Source organism: Eptesicus fuscus, chromosome 1, assembly GCF_027574615.1.
Source record: "Eptesicus fuscus isolate TK198812 chromosome 1, DD_ASM_mEF_20220401, whole genome shotgun sequence".
Lineage (NCBI taxonomy): Eukaryota > Metazoa > Chordata > Mammalia > Chiroptera > Vespertilionidae > Eptesicus > Eptesicus fuscus.
Genome location: NC_072473.1, coordinates 107258188 through 107279602, shown reverse-complemented (window position 1 = coordinate 107279602; position 21415 = coordinate 107258188). Strand labels below are relative to the sequence as shown.

At 41.7% G+C, this 21415-nt stretch overlaps 1 pseudogene; it reads left to right on the top strand.

Moving 5' to 3' along the window:
• The first annotated feature begins 15749 nt into the window (after positions 1-15749).
• Positions 15750-15864, top strand: LOC129150290 (U6 spliceosomal RNA; annotated as a pseudogene).
• The last annotated feature ends 5551 nt before the right edge of the window (positions 15865-21415 follow it).

Below are 21415 nucleotides of genomic sequence, written 5' to 3'. Positions count from 1 at the left end.
CTCCGCCACCACAGCCCAAATTCATTCCCCCAGCGTGCGCCTGGCTTCCCAGGGATTCGCCCGGAACTGGGGTTCAGTGCAGTCGGAACTGGGGTTCAGCACGGTCCTGAGCTTATGTCTCCTTCCCGCTAGGGCAGTTCAGTGGCGCAGGCAACAGTCCGTCCTTTGCGCCCCTTCCCGTGCGCGCCTCTGGAGCTCTGCCTTCCGCCGCTCCTCTGTGCCTGCGCCCCACAGCCCAGATTCATTCCCCCAGCCTGCGCCTGGCTTCCCAGGGTTTCGCCCGGAACTGGCGCTCAGTGCAGTCGGAGCCGGCGCTTAGTGCAATCCGGAGCCTTTATCTCCTTCCTGCCAGTGAACGCCGGCCAGGCCGTCAGCCGCCCCCTCCTCTCCGGCTCCATCCTCCCCGCAGGCGCGCGCTCGTGTCTCCGCCAGTTTCTCCATACCTCAGGCTTTTACGGCTCCCCCGATTGTCCCCGTGGCCTTCTCCTTCCCCCCATCTGTGGGCATTTCAGTCCGCCAGCTCTCCTGTGGTTCTGGACGATGTCCGTTCTGACCTCTAGTTGTGCCTTTGAAATTGTTGTGCCCGGCTGCAGGTTAGGTGTTTCACCTATGCCGCCATCTTGGTTTCTCTGTAATTGGGTATTTTTTTCCATCTTGGCTTCTAGCTCACTTATGCGGTCCTCTGCTTCGTCTAGTCTACTCTTGATGCTTTCTATTGAGTTCTTTACAGCAGCGATGTCATTTTTCATTTCTTCTTGGTTCTTCTTCATTTCTTCTTGGTTCTTACTCATATTGTCTAATTTGTCTTCCATCCTTTTCAGCCACTTTATGACCACTTCTCTGAATTCTTTCTCTGATATGTTGTTTGCCTCTAAATCGTTTACTTCCTTTTCTGGTGATTCCTACTTCTCTTTCCTGTGGGGGCTATTTCTTTGTCTCCTCATGGTCTCTCTTCTCCGGATGTCTGGTTATATAGATTTCTCTCTCCGGTGTTGATTTAAAGGTACAAAATACAACATAACCAGGCACAACAGACAAGGCACTGAACAGAATTGTATTCATGATATTAATAACCTCCAATAAAGGTAACCACCAGAGAAAGACAAATTAGGGAATAGGAGTGGAAGAGCGAGAGTAAAAAGAAAGAACAACAACAACAAAAACAAAGAGTGTGAATCTGAACTTGGGAAAAGAGCAGAAAGAAAGAAAAGAAGAAAAAAAGAAAAGAAAAGAAAGTAATAGAGACAAGAACGATACTAAGAGAGAAAGGGGGAACAAACTATATATATGGGGAGTAAACTCCACTAGAACAACCACTATTCCCAGCAAATTCCAACAACACGAGCCTGGAGATTAATACAAACTGCAACACCAGCTAATATCAAGTGAGGCAAGGAAAAACAAAAGTAAAAAACAAACAAAAACAAAGCAAACAAAAGAACCAACCAAACCAACAAAAAGAATAATCAAAACAATCTCATAAAAAAGCATAAAAATTCAATCTAATCAACATTCAAGCAAACAACAACAAAAGGCCAGAGAGAAAAATAATTTTTTTAAGGTAGCGTAGAGAGAGGTTTGTATGGATTTGGAGCAGGGGGTTGGGAATTAGATATATAAGTAGGGTGAAGTTTTAGCAGAGAGTAAACTGAAAAAGTAGGGAAAATCTAAGGCCAGAAAGGGTTAAGATAAACTGGAGACCAAAAGGGGAAAGGTTAGGAGGAGAGTGATGGCATGTTAGCTTTGAGATAGGGTAAAACGATTGTAAGGGAAAGATGCAAATCGAATGTAGGATACTAATCCAAAAATAAAAGAAAGAGAAAATCAAATGACATTAAAAAAAAAGTAAAATCATAGTAATAATAATGCTGATTGAAAATAAAAATGTAATTATTAAAAAGGTGAAAATCGAGTGAGGAAAAAGAAAAAAAATTTAGTTTCTTAAGTAAAAGATGCAAAAAATGAAAATAAAAAAATGAGAATAAAAAATTTAAAAAATTGAAAAAAGAATTGAAAATTGAAAAATAGGAAGACTAAAATGTGCAGTAGCGGCTGTCATTCACTTCCTCTATTATTCTGTTTGGTACGCCTGTTTCCCAGTCTGGGCGGTATTTCAGTTCAGCTTCATTCCAGGGCTCCTCAGTGTTGGAAGCCAGTCCTGCTTTTTAAGCCAGCCGTGTCTTAATTTCTCATATTTATTTTTGATTACACCAGAGACAATTAGCGTTTCAGCCCCTGGGTGGCAGTGTTTCTGAATTGACTTCTGGGCCTCTCTAGCTTTTTTTTTCCCCCCTCTATGGCACTCACTACCTGTTTGTGGAGGTGTGCGCCTCAGAGCTGCCTCTCTGATGGTCACACCCAGCTCTGGTCCCCAGGTTCCGAAAAAACACCTTCCCCCTGCAGTCTTTCAGGGCCCCTCCACCTGGGTTTTTCTATGTATTGGGCTTAGCAATCAGAGTCGGAAAGAGCCCAAGTGTGCGGACAGTGGATCTGTGCGCCAGGCTAAGGATACTGCACTCCTTTGAAAATTCTTAGTCTGACCCTCCTCGTCAGATTAAAATGAGTTGCTTTCAAGAGGTCACTTCTGTTAGCAGCTCAGAAGACCTCCCTCCACATTCACAGATCACGGCAGTTCCAACTGCCACTGATTTTTCTAGGCACAGACCTCCTGGTTCCTGCCGGTCCTGCGGCTGCCGTGCTTCCCTCACCCAGCGCTTCCCTCACCCACCGCGGGGATTAGAAACCACTCCTTATTTCAGGCAAAATCTTACCTTTCCATGGTGCAGTAAAGGTTTCCTTTGAATCCAAATGTTTGCGCAGATAGGGGACAGGTGGTCTGGTGATCGCAGCAGTTCAGTGTTTGCAGTTGTCGTGGAAAGTCAGGTTTCCAATAAAATCCTCCTTTCCTTGCAAGATGGCGAGGCGCCCGGTGAGCCCGCAGCTCCGGGAGGGGACCCAGCCCCTGTGGGTGCTGCACGGTCAGGGGAACACTGCCCAGCACTATCCCGCCTTCTCCTGGAGTTTAGCTGTCCCTTGGCTTGCCCACATACACTCCCTCTGCGAGCCTCTGCTTCTCCTACACTCCGCCCCAGGAACAGACTCCAAACCCGACTCTATTCCGTCGCCATTTTTTTTCCCCCTGTAGCACTGTTTTTTAATCCCCTCATCTGTTAATGGGCATTTAGATGGCTTCCAAATCTTAGCTATTGTAAATTGTGCTGCTATGAACATAGGGGTGCATATATCCTTTCTGATTGGTGTTTCTGATTTCTTGGGATATATTCCTAGAAGTGGGATTACTGAGTCAAATGGGAGTTCCATTTTTAACTCTTTGAGGAAACTCCGTATTGTTTTCCACAGTGGCTGCACCAGTCTGCATTCCCACCAGCAGTGCACGAGGGTTTCTTTTTCTCTACATCCTCAGCAATACTTGTCATTTGTTGATTTATTGATGATAGCCATTCTGACAGGTGTGAGAAGGTATCTAATTGTCATTTTTATTGGCATTTCGTGGATGATTAGTGACTTTGAGCATGTTTTCATATGTCTCTTGGCCTTCTTTATATCCTCTTTCAAAAAGTGTCTATTTAGGTCCTTTGCCCATTTTTTTTATTGCATTGTTTATCTTCCATTTGTTAAGTTGTATGAGTTCCCTGTAAATGTTGGAGATTAAACCATTATCAGTGATAACATTGGCAAATATGTTCTCCCATGCAGTGGGCTCTCTTGTTGTTTTGTTGATGGTTTCTTTTGCTGTGCGGAAGCTTTTTATTTAAGTGTAGTCCCATTTGTTTATTTTTTCCTTAGTTTCCATTGTCCTAGGAGCTGTATGGGTAAAGATATTGCTGTGACATATATCTGATATTTTGCTGCCTATAGATTATTCTAAGCTTTTTATGGTTTCTCATCTTACTTTTAAGTCCTTTATCCATTTTGCGTTTATTTTTGTGTATGGTGTAAGTTGCTGGTCTAGTTTCATTTTTTTTGCATGTATCCGTCCAACTTTCCCAACACCACTTATTGAAGAGAGTGTCCTGACTCCATTGTATGCTCTTGCCTCCTTTGTCAAATATTAAGCATAGAGGCTTGGATCGATTTCTGGGTTCTCTGATCTGTTCCATTGGTCTATATGTCTGTTCCTGTGCCAGTACCAAGCAGTTCTGAGACAGTGACTTTGTAATATAGCTTGATATCTGGTATTGTGATCCCTCCAATGTTGTTTCTCTTTCTCAATATTGCTGCAGCTATTTGGGGTCTTTTTTTTATTCCAGATGACTTTTTGGAGATTTTTTTCTAGGTCTGTGAAATATGCCATTGGTGTTTTAATGGGGAGTGTATTGAATCTATCCATTGCTTTGGGTTGTATGGACATTTTAATGATGTTAATTCTACCAATCCATGAACACGGTATGTTCTTCCATCTGTTTATGTCTTTCTCTATCTCTTTTTTCAATGTCCTATACTTTTCTGAGTAGAGGTCTTTTACCTCCTTAGTTAAGTTTATTCCTAGGTGTCTTAATTTTTTTGTGCAATGTTTTTTTTTTTTAATGTCTCTTTCTGTAAGTTCACTATTGGTATATAAAAATGACATAGATTTCTTGGTGTTAATTTTGTATCCTAATACATTGCTGAATTCATTTATTAAGTCTAATAATTTTTTGATGGAGTCTTTAGGGTTTTCTATGAACAGTATCATGTCATCTGCAAATAATGACAATTTTACATCTTCTTTTCCAATTTGGATTCCTTTTATATCTTCTTGTCTGATCGCTTTGGCTAGCACTTCCAGTACTATGTTGAACAGAAGTGGTGCAAGTGGGCATACCTGTCTTGTTCCTGTTCTTAAGGGAAATGGATTTAGTTTTTGCCCATTGAGTATGATGTTGGCTGTAGGTTTGTCATATAAGGCTTTCATTATGTTGAATTATGATCTTTCTATTCCCACCTTGCTGAGAGTTTTTATCAGAAAAGGGTGTTAGACTTTGTCAAATGCCTTTTCTGCATCAATCAATATGATTATGTGATTTTTGTCTCAATTTGTTTATGTGATGTGTCATGTTTATTGATTTTCAGATATTGTACCAGCCTTGAATCCCTGGAATAAATCCCATTTGGTCATGGTGTATGATTTTTCTAATGTAATGCTGAATCCTGTTTGCTAGAATTTTGTTGAGGATTTTAGCATCTATGTTCATCAGGGATATTGGCCTGTAATTCTCTTTCTTTGTGGTGTCTTTATCTGGTTTTGGGATTAGGGTAATGCTGGCTTCATAGCAAGAGTTTGGAAGTGTCCCTTCCTCTTGAATTTTTTTGAATAGTCTGAGCAGGATTGGTTTTAGTTCTTTGAATGTTCAGTAAAACTCCCCTGTGAAACCATCTGGTCCAGGGCTTTTGTTTGTTGGAAGCTTTTTGATTACTGTTTCAATTTCTTCAGTAGTTATCAGCCTATTCCGTTTTTTAAATTCTTCCTTATTGAATTTTGGAAGCTTGTCTGTTTCTAGGAATGTGTCCATTTCATCAAGGTTGTCCAGTTTTTTGGAGTAGAGTAGTTTGTAGTATTTTTATTTTTACAAACCTTTGTATATCAGTAGGGTCAGTTGTTAGTTCACCTCTTTCATTTCTGATTTCGTTTATTTGGGCCTTCTCTCTTTGTTTTCTGGTGAGCCTGGTGAGAAATTCATCAATCTTATTTATCCTTTCAAAGAACCAGCTCTTGGTTTCATTGATCTTTTGTATTTTTTTTTGGTCTCTATGTCATTTATTTCTGCTCTGATCTTTATTATTTCCTTCCTTCTGGATACTGTGGGCTTTTCTGTTTTTTTTTTTTTTGTTTGTTTGTTTTTTTTGAGGTAGCCCTGTAGAGCTATGAACTTCCATCTCAGGACTGCTTTCATTGTGTCCCATAGATTTTGGATTGTTGTGTTTTCATTGTCATTTGTTTCCAGGATGCTTTTTATTTCTTCTTTGATTTATTTGGCAACCCAATCATTATTTAATAGCATGCTATTTAGCATCCAAGTGTTTCATTGTTTTTATTGTAGTTTATTTCTAGTTTTATGTCATTATGATCTGAGAAGATGCTTGTTATGATTTCTACCCTCTTGAATTTGAAGAGATTTTGCCTGTGTCCTAATATGTGGTCTATCTTTGAAAATGTCCCATGTGCACTGGAGAAGAATATATATTCTGTAGCTTTGGGGTGAAATATTCTGAAGATGTCAATTAGGATTGTCCATCTGATCTAGTGTGTCATTTAGGATTGCTGTTTCTTTGCTGATTTGTTGTTTAGAGGATTTATCCAGTGGTGTCAGTGGAGTATTAAAGTCCCCTACTATGACTGTATTGCTATCGATTTTTCCCTTGATATCTTCCAGAAGTTGTTTTATGTATTTGGGTGCTCCTGTATTGGTTGCATATATGTTTGCCAGAGTTATATCTTCTTGTTGAATTGCTCCCTTTAGTATTATGTAGTGGCCTTCCTTATCTCTTGTTATGGCCTTTACTTTGAGGTGTATTTTGTCAGATATAAATATCGCAACCCCAGCTTTTTTCTCATTTCCATTTGCCTGAAAAATATTTTTCCATCCCTTCACTCTCAGTCTGTGTGAATCCTTTGTTTTGAGGTGAGACTCTTGCAGACTGCAAATATATGGGTCATGTTTTCTTATCCATTCAGCTACCCTATGTCTTTTGATTATAGCATTTAATCCATTTACGCTTAATGTTTTTATTGATAAGTACTTCTTTGTTGTCATTTTTATTCTTAATGTTTGTGTTTCTTCTTGCCTTTCTGTTTCTCCTTTTTACAGCAGTCTCTTTAGCATTTCTTGCATTGCTGGCTTGGTAGTAATAAACTCTCTTAGTCCTTTTTTGTCTGTGAAGCTCCTGATTTCACCTTCAATTTTTAATAATAGCCTTGCTGGGCATAGTATTCTTGGATTCAGTCCCTTGCTTTGCATCACTTTGTATATTTTATTCCATTCCCTCCTGGCCTAATGTGTTTCTGTTGAGAAATCAGTTGATAATCTAATGGGAGATCCCTTGTACGTAACTTATTGACTCTCTCTGGCAGCCTTTAAGATTCTTACTTTGTCCTTGGTGTTTGCCAATTTAATTATGATGTGTCTTGGTGTAGGCCTTTTGGAGTCCATCTTGTTTGGAACTCTATGTGCTTCTTGGAGTTGTGTAGTTTTTTTTCTTGCCAATATCAGGGAAGTTTTCTGTCATTGTTTCTTCAAACCGGTTTTTTATTCCTTGTTTCTCTTCCTCTTCTTCTGGCACCCCTATTATGCGAATGTTGTTTCATTTTGTGTTGTCCTAAAGCTCCCTTAGGCTCTCCTCTTGCTTTTTAAATCTTCTTTCTGGTTGCTGCTGTGTTTGTGTGTTGTTGTTTTTTTTCTTACCTTGTCTTGTAATTCGCTGATGCGGTCCTCTGCCTCTTCTAGTCTACTGTTTAAGCCTTCCATTGTGTTCTTTATTGCAGCTATGTCATTCTTCATCTCCTCTTGGTTCCTTTTTGTGTTGGTGACATTCTCATTCAGCTCCTTATAATTCTCATTGAGTTGTATGTATTTGTCATTGAGTTCTGTGTATTTGTCATCCAGCCATTTGAGCATCCTTATAACCATTACTCAGAATTCTTTCTCTCATATGTTGCTAACCTCAATTTCATTTAACTCCCTTTCTAGTGATTCCTCTTTTTCTTTCCTTTGGGGATTGCTTTTTTGTCTTCCTATGTTTTGCTGTAACATTTTATTTATTTATTTATTTATTTATTTATTTATTTATTTATTTTTTAATGAATCTTTATTGTTCAGATTAAAATTGTTTCTCCTTTTCCCCACATATCTCCCCACCACCCAGTTCCCACCCCCCTCTGCCCCTACCTTCCCCCCACTGTCCTTATCCATAGGTGTATGATTTTTGTCCAGTCTCTTCCCATACTCTCCACACAGACACCCCTTTCCCCCTGAGAATTATCAATCCACTCCCATTCTATGCCTCTGATTCTATTAAGTTCACCAGTTTATTCTGTTCCTCAGATTTTTAATTCACTTGACTTTTAGATTCACTTGTTGATAGATATGTATTTGTTGTTCATAATTTTTATCTTTCTTCTTCTTTTTCTTCTTTTTAAAGAATACCTTTCAGCATTTCATATAATACTGGTTTGGTGGTGATGAACTCCTTTAGCTTTTTCTTATCTGTGAAGCTCTTTATCTGCCCTTCAATTCTGAATGATAACTTTGCTGGGTAGAGTAGTCTTGGTTGTAGGTTCCTGCTATTCATCACTTTGAATATTTCTTGACACTCCCGTCTGGCCTGCATGGTTTCTGTTGAGAAATTAGCTGATAATCGTATGGGAGTTCCCTTGTAGGTAACAAGCTGTTTTTCTCTTGCTGCTTGTAAGATTCTCTCTTTGTCTTTTGCTCTTGGCATTTTAATTATGATGTGTCTTGGTGTGGTCCTCTTTGGATTCCTTTTGTTTGGGGTTCTGTGTGCTTCCTGGACTCGTAAGTCTATTTCTTTCATCAGGTGGGGAAGTTTTTGTTCATTATTTCTTCAAATAGGTTTTCAGCATCTTGCTCTCTCTCTTCTTCTGATACCCCCATAATTCTGATGTTGGTTCACTTGAAGTTGTCCCAGAGACTTCTTACACTATCTTCAACTTTCTGAATTCTCTTCTCTTCATGCTTCTCTGGAGGAGTGTCCTTGGCCTCTTTGTATTCCAAATCTTTGAGTTGATTCTTGCAATCCTCTAGTCTGCTTTTGGGTCTCTGTATAATATTTTTTATCTCAGTCAGTGTATGTTTAATTTCTAGTTGGTCCTTTTTCATATCCTCGAGGGTCTCATTGAATTTATCGGCCTTTTCCATGAAATTCTTGAAAAACCTTATAACTGTGGTTTTGAACTCTATGTCCAGTCGCTTGTTCTCCTCCATTTCTTTGGTTTGTGATCTGTTTCCTTGCCTTCTCATATTCTCTGCTTCCCTGAGTTGGTAGGGTAGCTTTGTGTACTAGGTGTCCTATTGGTTCAACGGGTCAGCCTCCCAGTTACCTGAGGTGGACACTCTTGGTGTACCCTTGTGTACTGTGTGTCCCCCAGCAGGAGCTACAGCAAGAACTAGTTTTCTCCTTTGCTTGGGCGGTTTTGGAGCAGTCTGACTGGAGCTGCAGTTAATTTGGTTGAGCTGCCACAGAACAGGCCATTTATATGCAAAAGCTGCTGTGTGGAGCCTGGGCGGTTTGTAGAATGTGCGGGGCGGGGCCTCAGGGCGGGGCGGGGTCTCAGGGCGTCACTAGGCTGGGGCGTGGCCAACGGCGATGGCTGGCATCAGCCGTCTCTGCCTTTCCCGTTTCCAAGTCCCTGCACCCCGCGCTCCAGCGCAGTAAACAATGATTGCTGGGCGCACCACCGCAAAAAAGTCACTCTCACTTTCCGACCTGATGGCCGAGAGTCCAGCCTCTCCCCGTAGGTGTCTGGGTCCCCCGAGTGTCCCCAGAAACTGGATTTCACAGTGATCGGGAGCTTGTCTCCCTGCGGGTTGAAGAAAAACCGCGTGTCCAGTCGCCTGCTGCCAGCCCGATTCGCGCGCTTCCGTACCTCAGCTCCCCAGCGTTTGTGCTTCTTTCTCTTCCTAGTTGTAAATCTTCCACTCAGCCAGCTTTCTCGTGGTTCTGGGTGGTAGACGGCTTGTCCCTTAGTTGTACCCTTGAAATTGTTGTGTGAGGCAGCAGATTAGCTGCTTAACTATGCCGCCATCTTTTCTATTTTTTCTGCTGTAACATTTTAATTGTAGATATGATTGCTTTGCTACGGAGGTTCTTTTGGGGATGGTGCTACTGGTGTGATCTCTTGGGTCTCCTGGGCTTGGTAATCTATTGTAGCTCCCTCTTTGAGCTATTTGGGTTCTCTTGATGTAGGCCAGTGAGCTGGAAAGGCACAATTGTGGTGTGTAGAAGTCAGCAGCCATGGAGGGGGGGTGTCCCAATTTTTGTTGTCTGGCATCCTTGGTTGAAATCGTGCGTGCCCAGTGGGGACTCACAGTGGTCCCCAGGAATCATCTGTTGGGGTAGTGGGGCTCAGGAGGCTTGCGCTCTGGAAAGGTGTGACTGTGGTTTCCAGAGTTCTATATTTGTGGGGTGGGCAGACTCAGCTTTTGTTGCTGCCTCTGTGGTTGGATGCACACACACCCAGAGGCAACTCACGGGGGCACCCGCAGTGCATTTGCCCACAGGGTGTACTGATGCACTCTGAAGGGCCCTGGCGCTGAAGCCAAGGGATTCTGGTGTCTTTGGGCAGGTATCCCAGAAGAGGGAATTCAGCGTTTCTACAGCCCAGCAGTAATCCCCTGTTTGTATAAGTGCACACCCAATGGGGGCTCACAGAGGCACCCAAGGGCTGCCTGTTGAGCGGTGGGTTTGGGAGGCCTGTGCGCTGGAAAAGTGTGCAACTGTGATGTCCAGAGTTCTGCAGCTGTGGGGTGTGAAGACTCAGTTTTTGCTGCTGCATCTGTGGTTGGATATGCACATTCCCAGTGGCAGCTCATAGGGGCACCCACGGTGTGTTTGCTAATACTGTGCACTGAAACACTCTGAAGAGCTCTGGCACTGAAGCCGTGTAATTGAGGCATCTGTGGGCAGGTATCCAGGAAGAGAGAATTCAGAATTTCTACTGTGGGGCAGCGCACCCTTGTCTGTACAAAATCATACGCAGTGAGGGGCTCACAGTGGCTCCCAAGAGCTGCCTACGCAGTGGTGTGCCCTGGATGCCTGTGCACTGGAAACATGAGAATGTGGTGTCCGGAGGTCTGCCATTGGGGAGGGGGAGATTGCACTTACTGGTGCAGGAGCAGTGCACCTTTGGAGATGGAGGTCCCAGGGTTCATGGGTCTGCGGGTGAGGCAGCAACATTTTGGCTGCAGTGGCTGCTGGATCACGGGCAGTGTCCAAGGCCTGTCTGGGTGGTGGTGCTGATGAGTTCCTAGAAGAGGCCGCTCTCCTCTTCAAGATGGCATGGGCTCCATGCCCGAGTCCCACAATCCGGGGAGCGCCCACAGCAGTGGTAGTCTCTCCCTGTCCAAGAAAGCCTGGTCTGCCAGCCCCTGCTGCTCCTGTGGGACTTAACTGTCCCTCACTCACTCACACACACACCACATACATCCACACACTCTCCTTTCATCCCCTCACTCACTCACTTCTTCTCCCTCACCTCCATCCTGTCAGCTGCCATCTTTCCAAGTGTTTTTATTTTTTTCATTGTTTTTATTAAGGCGATTTATTTTTTATTTTTTTATTTTATAATAAATCTTTATCATTCAGATTATTACAGGTGTTCCTCTTTCCTCCACCATCATAGCTCCCCTCCACCTGATTCCCCACCCCACCCCATGCCCTTACCCCCTGCCACTGTCTTCATCCATAGGTGTAAGATTTTTGTCCAATCTCTTCCCGCACCTCTCAGACCCCCTTCCCCCTAATAATTGTCAGTCCACTCCATTTCTATGTCCCTGATTCTATTATATTCACCAGTCCATTCTGTTCTTCAGATTTTTTATTCACTTGATTTTTAGATTCACTTGTTGGTAGGTATGTATTTGATGTCTTTTTGTTGTTCATAATTTTTACCTTTACCTTTTTCTTCTTCCTCTTCTTAAAGAATACCCTTCAGTATTTCATGTAATCCTGGTTTGGTGGTGATGAACTCCTTTAGCTTTTTCTTGTCTGTGAAGCTCTTCATCTGACCTTCAATTTTGAAGGATAGCTTTGCTGGTTAGAGTAATCTTCATTGTAGGTTCTTGCTGTTCATCACTTTGAATATTTCTTGCCACTCCCGTCTGGCCTGCATAGTTTCTGTTGAGAAATCAGCTGACAGTCATATGGGTACTCCCTTGTAGGTAACTAACTGTTTTTCTCTTGCTGCTTTCAAGATTCTCTCTTTGTCTTTAGCCCTTGGCATTTTAATTATGATGTGTCTTGGTGTGGTCCTCTTTGGATTCCTCTTGTTTGGGGTTCTGTGTGCTTCCTGAACTTGTAAGTCTATTCTTTCACCAGGTAGGGAAAGTTTTCTGTCATTATTTCTTCCAATAGGCCTTCAATATCCTGCTCTCTCTCTTCTTCTGGCACCCCAAAAATTCAGATGTTGGTATGCTTAAAGCTTTCCCAGAGGCTCCTTACACTATCCTCTCACTTTTGGATTCCTATTTCTTTCTGCCTCTTTGGTTGGGTGTTTTGTGCTTCCTCATATTCCAGATCTTTGGTTTGACTCTTGGGGTACATTGATCTACAGTTGAGTTTCTGTATATTCTTTATTTCAGACACTGTATGCTTAATTTCTGACTGGTCCTTTTCCATTTTTTGGCATTCTCATTAAGGTCCTTGCAGGTCTCTTCAAATTTCTCAGCAGTTTTTAGAAGATTCTTGAGTAACCTTATAAATGTGGTTCTGAACTCTGTGTCATCCAGTAGTTTACTTTCCTCCATCTCTCCCATTCGTGACATGCTTCTGTGTCTCTGCATTTTGGCTGCCTCCCTGTGTTGATGGAGTGGCTTTGTGTGGTAGGTGACATATAGGGACCAGTAGCTCAGCTTCCCCAATCACCCTAGGTGGTCGCTCTTGGTACACCCCTTTGTGGGCTGAGTGCAAAGTCTTGGTGTAGTTAAGCCTTGATTGCTGTTGGTACACTGGGAGGAATTGACCTCCAGGCCAATTGGCTGTGGAAGAACTGCTGTGCTGGAGACATGCTTATGGTGCAGGCCTTGTTTCAGTGGGGCTTTGGTGGTCACTAAGTCTGCCTCCCGAATATGTCACTTATGGATGTGAGGAGTTGAAACCTGGTGTCTCACACTGACCACTAGATACACTGGCTTCTGGATCTCCAATGGGGTGCAGTTCAGCTACTGTCTGAGGCCACCCTGCAGGAGCTACAGTGAGAACTGCAGTCCTCTCCTCCCTGCTTGGAGCTTGGAGGCTTTGGAGCTGTCTGCACAGGGTTGCAAGTTTGCTAGGTTAAACTGCAATAGAGAAGGCTATCCATATGCAAAAGCCACTGCTTGGAGCTTGAGTGTGTTTGTAGATTGTGCAGGGTGGAGTCTCAGGGCATCACTAGGCTAGGGCGTGGCAAACAGTGATGGCTGGAAGTGAGCCGTCTCTGCCTCTCCAACCGCATCCCCACGTCTCGCACCCCAGCACAGCAAACAATTTTTCTTGTGCGCAGCTCTGCAAGCAAGCCACCCTCGCTTTCTGACCCAATAGCAAACAGTCCAGCTTCTCCCCAGAAACTGGATTACAGAGAGATCAGGAGCTTGTCTCTCTTCGGGTTCAAGAAAGCAACGCCCGCCGCCAGCCGGGATCCGCCACCAGCCCATATTGTGTGTGCGCCCCTGTACCTCAATTTTTCAGCGCTTGTGCCCTGAATGCTCTTTTGTCTTTCTGTCTAGTTGTAGAACTTCCACTCAGCCAGCTTTCCCGTGGTTCTGGGTGATAGATGTTTTGTCTTTTAGTTGTAGTTTTGAAATTGTGCATAGCAGCAGTTTAGATGTTTACCTACGCCGCCATCTTGGATCTCTCCCCGTGATTTCTAATTTTATGCCACTGTGATCTGAGAAGATGCTTGATGTGATTTCTATTTTCTTGAATTTGAAAATACTTTGCCTGTGTCCCAATATGTGGTCTATCTTTGAAAATTTCCTGTGTGCACTTGAGAAGAGTGTATATTCTGTAGCTTTGGGGTGAAATATTCTGAAGATGTCAATTAAGTCCATCTGATCTAGTGAGTCATTTAGGATTGCTGTTTCTTTGCTGATTTTTTGTTTAGAGGATTTATCTAGTGGTGTTAGTAGGGTATTAAAGTCCCCTACTATGACTGTATTGCTGTCAAGCTCTCCCTTGATAGCCTCCAGAAGTTTTTTTTTTTTTTTAATGTATTTGGGTGCTCCTGTATTGAATGCATATATGTTTACCAGAGTTATGTCCTCTTGTTGTATTGATCCTTTTAGTATTATGAAGTAGCCCTCCTTATCTCTTATTATGACTTTTACTTTGAGGTCTATTTAATCAGATATAAGTATTGCTACCCAGCTTTTTTTTTTTTTTTATTTCCATGTGCCTCAAAAATTTTTTCCATCCCTTCACTATCAGTCTGTGTGAGTCTTTTGTTCTGAGGTGGGTCTCTTGTAGATAGAAAATATATGGGTCATGTTTTATTATCCATTTAGTTACCCTATGTCTTTTGATTAGAGCATTTAATCCATTTATGTTTAAGGTTATTATTGATAGGTAGTTATTTGTCGCCATTTTTATTCTTTATGCCTGTTTTCCTTCTTCCCTTTCTATTTATTCCTTTTACAGCAGACCCTCTAGCATTTTTTGCATTGTTGGCTTGGTGGTAATAAACTCCCTTAGCCTTTTTTGTCTGTGAAGCTCCTGATTTCACCTTCAATTTTGAATAATGGCCTTGCTGGGTACAGTATTCTTGGATTCAGTCCCTTGCTTTGCATCACTTTGTATATTTTATTCCATTCCCTCCTGGCTTGATGTGTTTCTGTTGAGAAATTAGTTGTTAATCTAATGGGAGATCCCTTGTAGGTAACATTGTGACTCTCTCTGGCAGCCTTTAAGATTCTTACTTTGTCATTGATGTTTGCTAATTTAATTATGATGTGTCTTGGTGTAGGTCTTTTGAGGTTCATCTTGTTTGGGATTCTGTATGCTTCTTGGAATTGTGTGATTTTTTTCTTCCCTACATCAGGGAAGTTTTCTGTCATTATTTCTTCAAACAGGTTTTCTATTCCTTGCTCAGCTTTCTTTCCTCCTGACACCCCTATTATGCAGATGTTGTTCCCTTTCATGTTGTCCCAAAGCTCCCTTAGGCTCTCCTCCTGCTTTTTACATTTTCTTTCCAGTTCCTGCTTTGTTTGGGTGTTTTTTTTCTACCTTATCTTCTAACTTGCTAATTTGTTCCTCAGCTTCTTCTCTTGTACTTTTGAAACTTTTCATTGTGTTCTTTATTGTACCTATGTCATTCTTCATTTCTTCTTGATTCTTACACATTGCTGAAATTGTCTTCCATCCTTTTCAGCATTCTTATAATCATTGCTCTGAATTCTTTCTGTGACAAATTGCTTGTCTCCATTTTGTTTATTTCCTTTTCTGGTTATTCCTCCTTTTCTTTCATATGGGGATTCTTTCTTTGTCTCCCCATTTTTGTTGTTCCTTTGTGATTGTTTCTATGTATTAGATCAAAATGCTATGCCATCCAGATTTTTTGAGTTTGTCTTATATAGTAGAAGTTTTGTGGGACCCAGTATTGCAATCTCTCAGGTCTTCTGGGCTGGGTTTTCTAGGGATGACCCTTACTTGGGATATTTGAGTTCTCTTGGTATAGTTGGGTCTTGAGTGATATTGTCTTGTTCATGGATGGAGTCTCCTCTCAGGGTTTCTGGTTATGTGGCTCACTCTCTCCCATGTTGACTTAACAGTAAAAAAATACAACTTGACAAGACACAATACAAAGGGAAGAAAACACAAGTGTACTCACAACACTGATAACCCCAATAAAAGTGATCACCAGAGAAAAGAGAATTAGGAGAGAGAAAAGAAAGCAAAAATGATATCAAGAAAAGGAAAAAAGTAAGAGAGAAAAAAAATGAAGAAAAAAGAAGAAGAAAATGCATGGGGAGAAAAACACCACAAAACAAGCAAATAAACCAAAAAATACAAACAACAAACATTCAGAAAAGGTGGGGACAGTGCTCGCTTCGGCAGCACATATACTAAATTGGAACGATACAGAGAAGATTAGCATGGCCCCTGCGCAAGGATAATACGCAAATTCGTGAAAGAAAAGGTGGGGACAGTATCTATAGAGGCAGAGCTTATATATAGAAAGTAAGGTTAAATAACTGAATGAGTAGGGGAAGGACCATGGTTCTGTACAGAGGAGGTAGAAAGAGAATGAGTGGATAAGAAGAAAAATAAATAAATAAATAGGAAAAAATTTTAAAAGTATCTATTAATTTGTTCATTTATTTTTGGAAAAGGAGAATAGAGGGGAGAGCAGATAGGCTTGAGTTTAGACTGAAACTAAGTAAACAATTAGGAGAAGAAGAGAGCAAGAGAGGAGAAGAAAAACAACAGCATAAAAAATTGGGTAGCAAAGAAAGAGAGAAGAGAAGGGTGCATGGACTTGGAGCATGGGAAAGGAAATTAGATATATGAGTAAGCCAACAGAGACTACAATAATAATAACACGTCAATAAAGCAGATAGAGGAGATCAATTTTTAACAAGGGGTAAAAGGAAAGGAAAGAGGAAAACTAAAGCAGGGACAGGCGAAGAGAAAACAGGATTAAAAGGGAGAAGTGAGGAAGGAAAGGTAAAATAAAATAACAATAAAAATTAAATGAAGAAAAATAATACAAAAAAGATAAACAAAAAAAAATGAAGAAAAAAATTAAAATAAAAGATAAAAAATAAAAAAAGTGAAGTGTCTTTCACTTCAGCTGAGTTTTAATGCCCCATGGGGGCTGGTTTAAGACCACACTCTTCTGTTCTGCCTGTCACTTCTCAGTCTCCTGTTAGGTATTCAGCATCGTGTTTAAGTTCCAAGTGATACACTGCTCCTCTGTTTGTGTCTATTTCCATAGCCTTGACTGCAAGCAGGCGGGACCAATCTGCCCGCTTTACCTGTCTGCCTTAATCTGTCTGTCAATCTTAATCATTCAAGTGTCTGCTTCTGACAGGGCTTTAGTTGGGGCTGGGGGGGCGGGGGATGCTGTATCGCTTTCCGGGACTGAACGGACTCTTTTCGACCCAGTCCCTGAGGGCTCTTTGTGGCTATTCAGTCTTTGCTTCCTTTGAAAAGCTCATGGTGAGGGCTGGATGTGGCTGTATTAGTTGTCTTGAGGCTGCTGGAGGGGCTGGATCTTCAGGAGAAAAATGGCTGCTTAGGTTTGAAGGGTCAGGAAAGTCTCAGTGCTGGGTTCTTGGTTACCTCTCCCTGTCCTGCTCTCCCCCACTGCCTCTCCTCAGACTCCACAAATCTGCACCTCTATCTGCACCACAGCCTTGGGTGAGTGTTTGTAATTGAAAGGTCCTATGAACTGGGTTTAGCAAATAAAAGCAAAGACAAAACAGAGGCAAAACAACCATGCGACTGTGAGTTTCTCTCCCCTGGCCCTGCACAGCTCAGGCAGCTCTTCACACTGCCTTTCTGGGAGCAGCCTCTCATAGCTGTGGACTTAGATCTAGAATACCCTGCCACCAGCAGCCCTGTGGACTTCCTTTCCACAGTTGGATGTTATGCCTGTTCCCACGGGACTCGGACTTGGTGCAGTGCAGCTTTCTCCTGATCCTCATGGCCTGGTGGTCGCACATCTCTCTCCAGCCCAGATCCCTGATTTTACCATTCTCCAGGCATCCTCTATCCTTCCTGGCTGCGAATTGTCTCACCAGCTGTGTATAATTCACCAATTCTGGGTGGATGTTATTTGATTTAGTTGCTCCTTCTTTCTGCTCCGGGACAAGGTGCAGGACACATCTGCCTATTCGGCCACCATGTAAAAAAATGTATATATTTTATTGATTTTTTTTTACAGAGAGGAAGGGAGAGGGATAGAGAGTTAGAAACATCGATGAGAAACATCGATCAGCCGCCTTCTGCACACCCCCCACTGGGGATGTGGCCGCAATCAAGGTACATGCCCTTGACCAGAATTGAACCTGGGACCCCTCAGTCCGAAGGCTGACGCTCTATCCACTGAGCCAAACCAGTTTCGGCCGGCCACCATTTTTCATCCTCCAACAAAAGTTATTTTTAAAAGGCATTTAGGAGACAATTAAGGACATTTGAGCACTGAGTGGATATTTGATGATTTTAAGTATTATTTGTATTGTGGTTATGATAAGCAAAGGTTCTTTATTTTAGGGATGCATACTGAAGTATTTATGGATGAAATTATATGCTGCCTGGAATTTTCTTTAAAATAATTTGGGCTTGCTGAAGGTGGGTGAGAGTATAGATTAAATCAGATTAGCTCTTCATTGACACTTGTTGAAGTAAGGTGATTGATTCATGAGGTATATGGGGATTCATTAGACTCTTCTTTCTACTTTGTGCATATTTGAAAATTTCCATAACAAAAAGTGAAGAAAAGTGGATGAGTTAATATCCATTATTTTTATTCTCTAGAAAAATATCTAAATTGTTTTTTATTGTTATGTGGTTCATGTTTGCTTTTTTTCTGTGGGCTGCTGGTTCTTGACAAAACAATCACCACCACTCTTGATTATGAAAGCATAGACTGAGTGTTTGCTGATATTTGAGTAAAGGTGGGATCTACTTAACTCAGTCCAATATTCAAAAGTCTTAACTTGCCCTGACCAATGTGGCTCAGCTAATTGGGCATCATCCCATGCAGGGAAAGATTGCTAGTTCAATTCAGGTCAGGGCACATGCTGGGGTTGTGGGCTTGATCCTCAGTAGGGGGTGTGCAGGGGGCAGCAGATTGATGTCTCATTCTCACATCAATGTTTCTCTCTCCCCCTACCTTCCTCTCTCTCTAAAAACCAATAAAAATATTTTAAAAGTCTTAAATTATTAAAATCTGATTGCAGTATGATTCTTCAGTGACAAAAATGTTTCTCTGGTGTATTTAAAATCAGATTTAATGAATAAGAGCTTGGCTTATGTGCTACTTTATGAGATTCAATCTATTGTAGAAATTGAGGTTCATTGTTTTCCTTTTGTAAACTTCGTTATGTTGTGTGTATTTGAATTTCACTGCCTTTACTTTTCAAAGAGAATGAAACAGCATGGCCCAAAACTAACTAAAGCAGGTTTTCCATTTCTGTTTTGTTTCTCCAGAGAATGCTGATGATGTTGCCAAGCACATTTTAAATTTGATAAGTGAATACCCCTCTCTGGATGAAGAAGAAACAAAGATTATTGTTTCTAAATTATCTGATATTTCACAATGTGATGAGATAAGTATGAAACTAACCAAGATTATATTACAAATAATCAATGCTGTTTTGGGCAAGCAAAACAATTCAGTATCTGATCTACATGATGTAAGCAATGAGTAAGTATTAATAATTTAGTAAAATAGATTGTTTCATACTATTTGTTATTAAATCCTTCACATATAGTAATCATCAATTTTAAAGGTCACATAGCTATGCATTGAAAGCTAAGTTGTGAAAGAATGCATTCAAATTTCAACTGAACCTTAATGATAATGACTTTGCAAATAAATAGTTACCCAAACCAAACCTCGGACCTATATCCTCACTACTGGTGCTTCCCCAAGTTCCCCATTTCTATAAAATGCTTCCACCCAGTGTTCAAGCAAAAAATCTTAAGAATAAAGCTAGTTACCGCCCTCTACCTTGCAGCCAATCAGTAACCAAGTCTTGTATGAGGCATTGCACATAATTTGTTGTTGTTGTTAATCCTCATCCAAGAATATTTTTCCATCGATTTTTTAAAATAAATATTTATTGTTCAGATTATTACAATTGTTTCTCCTTCCCCCTCCCCTTATCTCCCCTCCACCCAGTTCCCACCATTCCCTCTACCCTTACCTCCCCCCCTCGCTATCCTTATCCATAGGTGTATGATTTTGTCCAGTCTCTTCCCGTACCCCCCCGCACAGACACCCCCTTCCCCCTGATAATTATCAATCCACTCCTATTCTATGCCCCTGATTCTATTATGTTCACCAGTCTATTCTGTTCTTCAGATTTTTAATTCACTTGACTTTTAGATTCACTTGTTGATAGGTATGTATTTGTTGTTCATAATTTTTATCTTTACTTTTTTCTTCTTTTTCCTCCTTTTAAATAATACCTTTCAGCATTTCATGTAATACTGGTTTGGTGGTGATGAATTCCTTTAGCTTTTTCTTATCTGTGAAGCTCTTTATCCACCCTTCAATTCTGAGTGATAACTTTGCTGGGTAGAGTAGTCTTGGTTGTAGGTTCTTGCTATTCATCACTTTGAATATTTCTTGCCATTCCCGTCTGGCCTGCATAGTTTCTGTTGAGAAATCAGCTGATAATCGTATGGGTGCTGCTTTGTAAGTAACTAACTGTTTTTCTCTTGCTGCTTGTAAGATTCTCTCTTTGTCTTTTGCCCTTGGCATTTTAATTATGATGTGTCTTGGTGTGGTCCTCTTTGGATTCCTTTTGTTTGGGGTTCTGTGTGCTTCCTGTACTTGTAAATCTATTTCTTTTACCAGGTGGGGGAAGTTTTCTGTCATTATTTCTTCAAATAGGTTTTCATCGTCTTGCTCTCTCTCTTCTTCTGGCACCCCAAAAATTCGGATGCTGGTATGCTTAAAGTTGTCCCAGAGGCTTCTTACACTATTTTCTACTTTCTGAATTCTCTTCTCTTCTTGCTTTTCTGTAGGTGTATCCTTTGCCTCTTTGTATTCCAAATCTTTGACTTAATTCTTGCTTTCCTCTAGTCTGCTGCTGGGTCTCTATTATATTTTTTATTTCAGTCAGTTTATGTTTCATTTCTAGTTGGACCTTTTTCATATCCTCGAGGGTTTCATTAAATTTATCGGCTTTTTCCAGGAAATTCTTGAAAAACCTTATAACCGTGGTTTTGAACTCTATGTCCAGTCATTTGTTCTCCTCCATTTCTTTTGTTTGGGATCTGTTTCCTTGCCTCCTCATTTTTGCTGCTTCCCTGAGTTGGTAGGGTAGCTTTGTGTCCTATTGTGTCCTATTGGTTCAACGGTCAGCCTCCCAGTTACCTGAGGTGGATGCTCTTGATGCACCCCTTTTTAGACTGTGTGTACAGCCTTGTTGTAGTTAAGTCTTGATTGTTGTTGGTGTCACTGGGAGGAATTGACCTCCAGGCCAATTGGCTGTGAGGACCCGCTGTGTCTATAAAGGAAGAATTGCTGTTCTGGAGACACGTTTATGGGCCGGGACTTGTTTCAGTAGGGCTTTGGCGCTCACTGAGTCTGCCTCTTGAATGTGTCCCTTATGCGAGTGGTTGAAAGCTGGTGTCATCTCACACCGACCACTAGATGCCCTTGTTTCTGGATCTCCAATGGGGTGCAGGTCAGCTACTGTCTGAGGCCACTCAGCAGGAGTTACAGCAAAAACTGCAGTTTTCTCCTCTTTGTTTGGGTGGTTTTGGAGCAGTCTGACTGGAGCTGCAGTTTATTTGGTTAAGCTGCCACAGGGTAGGCCATTTATATGCAAATCTGCTGTTTGGAGCCTGGGTGGGTTTGTAGAAGGTGCAGGGCGGGTCTCAGGGCGGGGCGGGTTTCAGGGCAGGGCAGGGTCTCAGGGCGTCACTAGGCTAGGGCATGGCAAACAGCAATGGCTGCTAGTCTGCCTTTTCTGCCTTTCCGCATTTTTCCAAGTCCCTGCGTCCCGTGCTCCAGCGCAGTAAACAC